A 6,774-nucleotide genomic window follows, 5' to 3' on the forward strand; every position below is an offset into this window, starting at 1 on the left:
CATGAGTTCTTTCACAGCCACCTGAAAGTGCAGACAGGACCGCTATGTCTCACCTGAAAGAGCATCTGACAGTGCAGTATTCCCTCAGTACCACACAGTCAGCCTCAATTTTGCACCCAATCCTGGAGCAGCACTTAAACCCACAACCTTCTGAATTAGAGGAGAGCTGCCGACTGAACATTAGGCAACATTTCAAATTAAACTGGTGGTCATTACAGAAATTAAATAACTAGTCTTGGCCAAGTTTCTTTAACACCTACTTGGTGACTTTAAAAAATCCAAAAGATGTGAAGTACAGAAATTAATGAAGCAAGCTTATGTTTATTTTACTTGAAAAAATGTGCCCAGTGATCCAACCAGCATGATTCTAGACATCAGAAAGAAATATTTTTCAAACTTGCCATGGTCAAAGAGCCCAAAATTACTTTATCCTTTTAAACACTGGTGTCGTCGTCTGAGAATTTTGTGGCTCCAGAAATTAATGTGCGCAACGTTAATGGATTGAGCTCCAAAATAAATTTCAATAGCAAGTTTTTAGGCTTACGAGTTATAACATTGCCCCAATACTGACACTATAATCTGAAAGAAAAATTTGAGTGACCCATTGAGTGACTGTCATGAAAGAGGGCAACAATCTGATCAGCAAATGGATCATTTTTGGCCACTAAAATTCTCGATACTGAATCATGCCAAGGCTTTATGTGCAACTTGATCCTCTACACCCATGTTACTATTAATGGTAAAATACTTGGCTGCAGAATCAAGAACATGCTTTTTTTTTTTAAAAATGTAAAGCATTGAAATTAAAAGAGCAGAATATTTCAAACACAAGACTGGGAAATGATATTCAGATTGGACACGTGTACCAAGGTACAGTGAATAGTATTTCTCCACATGCAGCCAAACAGATAATTTAGTACATGAAAAGAAAACTCATAATAGGGCAACACAAGGTAAATACGGAGACACCTATATCATTATATGCAAATCAGAGCAAGTCAGCATGTAAGCACTGCATTGTAATCAATCAATCGAACAAATTACATGGTGGTTTCTAGTACACAGGGTTTATAGAGCACAAACACAGGATACTGGTTTGACCACTACTGGAGTTTAAGTATACAATTCCTTCTCCTTCACCAAGGAAGGATAGGAGTGCAACAAAAGGTACCATTCCTGGAATTAGGAGATTGTCCTACAGGGACAGTAGATGATGTCTATTTGGCCCATACTTAAAATAATGCAATTGAAACATCAAATCCTAGATGGAGTAACACTGGGAAGCAGTTTCCCTTGGTTGGGAGCCGAGAATTAGGGGTCAGTCTCTTGTTCTCAGTTTGGAGAACATTAGCTCCTTTCTCTCCGCAGATGCTGTCAGACCTGTTGCAATTGTCTAATATTCAGCATCCGCAATAATTTGCTTTCATCAAAAAACAAACCAGTTTTCATATGCAAGCTGACAACAACCAGATTAGCCAATCACCACCTCTCAACTCTCCATTTCCAAAGAGTCAGACTGTTAATCCAACTTCTAGTACTGGGCAAACAGAAACGTCATCAACTCCGTCCATTGTCACTACAACTTTTCCATCCATTGTCACTACAATCTGTTCCTTTACCACCCAACTCCATTCCTCGCCCTGGCAACTGACATTGAACCAGGCTATAACTCTCCATCATCTCCAAAGAGTCAGACTGTTAATCCAACTTCCTCTAGTACTGGGCGAACAGAAAGGTAATCAACTCCATCCATTGTCACTACAATCTGTTCCTTTACCGCCCAACTCCATCCCTCGCCCTGGCAACAGATTGAACCAGACTATTTACCATAAGCACTCAACCTGCACTCTTACTTGGGGAGCCTTTTCAATCACCACGGCTACCTGACTAGGCGTTACCCAAGAAAATGGGTTGCCAAAACCCCCAATTTCAAACTTGTTACTTCCATACTCGACAGTGTCCTGTATCGAGATGTAAAACCTTGCTGCTTGTCTCATCTCAAAAAATCCCATTCAACCACCAACACTGTTCAAATGATCTGCATGCTCGTAGTCAAGCAACACCTAGATTTTAAAATGCTCATTCCAATTTGCACCATGGACTCACCCCACCCCCTTCGCATCTCTAATCTCCTGTAGCCCTACAACATTCCAAAATATTTGCACTACTTAACTCTGGGCTCTATCATTGGTGGTCAAGCTGTGTAATGCCCTCTTTTTTAGTAACCTTCCCTAATAGGACAAATCACTCAAGGCACATTAAAGGTGAGACATAAATACAAGTCACAGGAATAGCATGCAAAGGTGGAGTCAAGGTAGATCAGCTATGAATGGTCTACTTTTATACACAATTTAATCTCTTTTATCATTAATTGTCAAATGCAGTCTTGTGATAAAATTTCTGCAGGATACTACCTTGATTTGGAAGAATTTAAATTTGAACAGTTGTACCACTTTTAAACTATTCATTATCAGAATGTACACATGTCTAGTCAAGCCAGTATTGATAGCACATCCCTGTTGACCTTGAGGGTGGTACTGCACCTTCCTGAAGGAAGCAAGAACTCCCATAATGCTATTCCAGAATTTGATGCAAAGGAAATGAATGAACAATGAGGAACGCCCAAGTCCCATGACAATGTTTCTTGGAGGGAGATGGGACACAACGTAAAAACTCATGGAATCAAGCAATCACTCATTAAAACACACAAGTCAGTTAATGCGAGAAATGCATTGTAAATTTTTTTTTTAAATCCAAGGTTTGTCACAATTTCTACTGCTTTTGAGTGGGGTGGGACAAGAGGACATTGAAAATGATAAAAAGCTTTCAGACATGCAGAGTTAAATTCAACATTTATTCCAAAAATAGAGGATTAAACTTGATCAAATCTAGCTCATCAGCAACATGGCATAATTGCTGCCACGAGATGCAATGGTTTACTTCAGTTGGTGTGGAGAGCATGCCAACTCCATACATCAATTCAGCACCATTGAAACACAAAATGCCTTCAGCTAGCACATTTAGATAATTAAACATGCCCTTGGAAAGGTCCCTTTTAGCACAAAGCAGAAAGGAGTTGGGAACACTTTGCTCAAATAAATTTTGCTGGTTCAATGAATATTCTCATTATAATTGTATTTTTACCCAAAATAAAAACATGCTCAGCTGATTTCAGGAAATGTATACCAAAGTCTAAAAATTGAAACTATAAAAGAAAAATCACACTATTCTCCTACCCAAGGTTACCATTAGCAAAGGATAAAAATAAACCTTGTTTTAACGAGGGTTAACATTATACTAGACAATTCATCCTGCTAAAGATCTTACCATACCACATTCCTCAACCCCCTTCCAAACCACTTATTAATATCCCACGCTCCTCCTCACAACAATCCAACTTTTACCGAGCATTTTAAAAAAGTGGAAAACAACTAGTTTATTGAGATAAACTTTAAATTAAGTAGATGTACAAAGAGTACATGAGATATCTGAAATAGACCATTTCACAAAGACTCAGGAAGAAACATTCAGTTTCAAGCTTACTTCATTTAAATAATGCAGTTACAAATTAAAACATTGTTTGGCAAGAGACTGTACGCTTCCAGCATTTCAACACTTAGAGAACAGGTCAAGAGAACACTATAATATTTAAATCCGGACTCACCAACTTAAACCCTGTGGGATCAAACTAAGAACAGCCTTACAAGCATAAAGAAGCTCACAACTAAAACAAGCTCGCTGTTTGAGGGTGTATTTATACAATTACCACACCCAATGAGGTCATTTAAGACTGGCCCATCAGATTGACTGAGCACTGCAGGCTGTGATGAACCAATCAACTACCAGATGTTACAAGCCATACAAAAACCTGTAGCCCGCTGCAGTGAACTAGGTGAAAGTCTGCACAGACAGGAAATAACTTCCACGTCTCCACGCAACCTTCTACAAACAAAAATCACATGGGAATTAGATCAGTCCTACCCCTGTTTCAATGCCAGATGTCTGGCTTTTCAGCGGTAAGTAATACTACAGATTATATATTGACATTCCCAATAAAAAAACATTTATAAAAAAAAACTGACATTCCCAGCTATGAGTAAGACTTAAATTTATACAAAAATGAATTCTTCACAGTACCTTAATTGAATAATTTACTTAATGCTCAGCAGTTTACACTTTCACATAGGTTAAGTAAATGAAATGCATTACCACTGGGACAATTTATAATACGCCATGCCTGGAGCGTCAACCCAAATGCAATACTTCATAGATGAAAACATTTAAATAGAATTTACATTAATAAAGCATTCCATATTCTGAAGTGTGCAGCAGTCATAAATAAATCCACAAATTTGATTACCTTATACAGTGATAACCTTTGCCTGGAATTACCTCACAGTTAAGTTAATATTACACATCCTATTTAAACTATGGACATGATTTAACAAAGAGACCCTTTCGGGTGCGAATTAGCGGGGTGTTTCTCGGAGCCAACACCCCCCCCCCCCCCACCCCCTTCCAGAAAACAGACCCCTATCTGGAGGCCTGACAGCAGCCCAGACAGGGGAATGTGATGAAATATAGCCATAACACTTACCTTGAAGCTCCACCTGTCCATTCTCAAAGGAATGCCCAAGGAAACAAGCATGTGATTGAACTGCACTTTCCTCTCTTTGATATGGTCAGTGTTTATAAACATTGGGGTTTCACCACTGAACCGTAAATGGCGATGAATGAATCAAAGCTGCAGATGGTTTGTAGACGCTATCAATCACAGACCACTACTAGAAAGCTATGAATGGCTTGCAGTTAATGTACTTCCAGGAATCAGATGTGGGTCACAGCTGTTCTTCCTCCAGGAATGGACACGTGGTGCTGCAAGGTAAGTGTTACAGCTGTAATTCTTCTCACTGCTCCTGTGTGGACTTCTCCCAAGTTTCCAGACAGGGGTCTGTCATGATATGCAAACATGCAACCAATGGGCAGTCAGGGCACTCAGAGATGGCATCACCACAAGGGGGCAGGACATAAACACTATAAAAGGGATGAGGCACTCACACCCTGCCTCTTTCCACAGACAGACATCTAGAGAATTAGACAGGGTTGATCAGCGGCATCACACCCCAGCGCGTGGCTTAGAACAAGCTGGTACAGTTAGACTGAGTTACTACAGTTAGATTAGCAGAGAGTCGAACTAATTTGAGAACTGTGTAAATAGTTCAATAAACACGTTGAACTCATTCAGAGTCTGGAGCATCCTTTAGTTAAGACTGCATCAAGTAGCAGCCTGTGTCATCCAAAGCAGCATAGCACAACAGGTCACAGCTGTTCTCCCTTGATGAATGGACACGTGGTGCTGCAAGGTAAGTGTTACAGCTGTAATTCGCACTGCCCCTGTGTGGACTTCTCCTAAGCTTCCAGACAGGGGTCTCTTTTCTCTGGGTGGGGTGTCGCTTTAGGTAGGGGGTTCCTGGGGGGGGGGGGGGGTCTCCCTGTTACATGGGTTCCTTTGGGGGGTGGGGATATCAGGCCACCCCCATACTTGGGGGAAGGAGGGGAACCCAGGTAATCCGGGAGTGGAGATCTGCTGCATAGTGCGGGGGGTGGGTTTCAGGGCTGCTTTGCCGTGAGGGGGGGATGACCACGGAACCTCGTTATCGGGCGGCCCGCTCAAAATCGCGGTCCAATAACGGGATTCCCCTAAGAATCCCTCGTATTCCATGCCATGGAATTGCAAATCGGTTGCAACTCACCTGCGGAAGGAGAACTATGGGCGTGATTCTCCGATTGCCGACGTCAAAATCGGAGGTAGCGTCTGTTTTTGGATGCTCCGCCCTCTCCAAATTGGCATCATCAGTGAGTACGCCGCACGCTGTTGGGACAGCCTCAGGACATCACCTGAAGGCCCTCCCCTGATGCTCCGCCCCCGATGGACTGACTTCTCAATGGCGTGGATCACTTGTGGCCTGAGGTTTTGTCAACCTCGCATAGTGGCTACAGACTGTGTCCAGAACCACCACAGTCGGGGAGGGGGGGGGGGGGAGCCAGTCCGCTGGCCAGGGGGGCTTCACTGGGGGCTGGGAGGACTGGTGAGTGGTGGTCCGGGGATGGAGAGGTGAGTTATGGGGAGCACTATTTGGCAGGATGGGCCCGTGCCCTGACAGTGCCATATTATACGGCACGACCACTGCAGTTCGCCGTCGTGCGCTTGCGTGGCCACGGACCGGCAATTCTCCGTCCGTATCTGCAGGGAAAGCCAAGGCGGAGCATCAGTGTCGGGCGCCGCTGAAATTTTACTCATAATACTCTGACAACATGCTCTGGACATAGCCTCAAAATCCGAGATTCTAGCCCATAATAAAAATAACCTTAATTTTCACAAGTAGGCTTACATTAACACTGCAATTAAGTTACCGTAAAAGGCCGCTAGTCACCACATTCCGGTGCCTGTTCAGGTACACTGAGGGAGAATTCAGAATGTCCAAATTACCTAACAGCACGTCTTACAGACTTGTGGGAGGAAACCCCTGAGACACGGAGAGAACGTGCAGACTCCACACAGACAGTGACCCAAGCCGGGAATTGAACCTGGGACCCTGGAATTGTGAAGCAGCAATGCTACCCACTGTGCTGCCATGCCGCCCTAGTCTCCCAAATGGAAAATCCTGTCCCAAAGTTATGGCCACCAATCAGCAGAGTTATTACTGAGTAAATGTTTGGCAATTCACCCTTTGGCATTCATTGGTTTGCAATCTAGTTCCCTACCTCCTGCAC

The sequence above is a fragment of the Scyliorhinus canicula genome, chromosome 8, assembly GCF_902713615.1.
Source record: "Scyliorhinus canicula chromosome 8, sScyCan1.1, whole genome shotgun sequence".
Taxonomy (NCBI): Eukaryota; Metazoa; Chordata; class Chondrichthyes; order Carcharhiniformes; family Scyliorhinidae; genus Scyliorhinus; species Scyliorhinus canicula.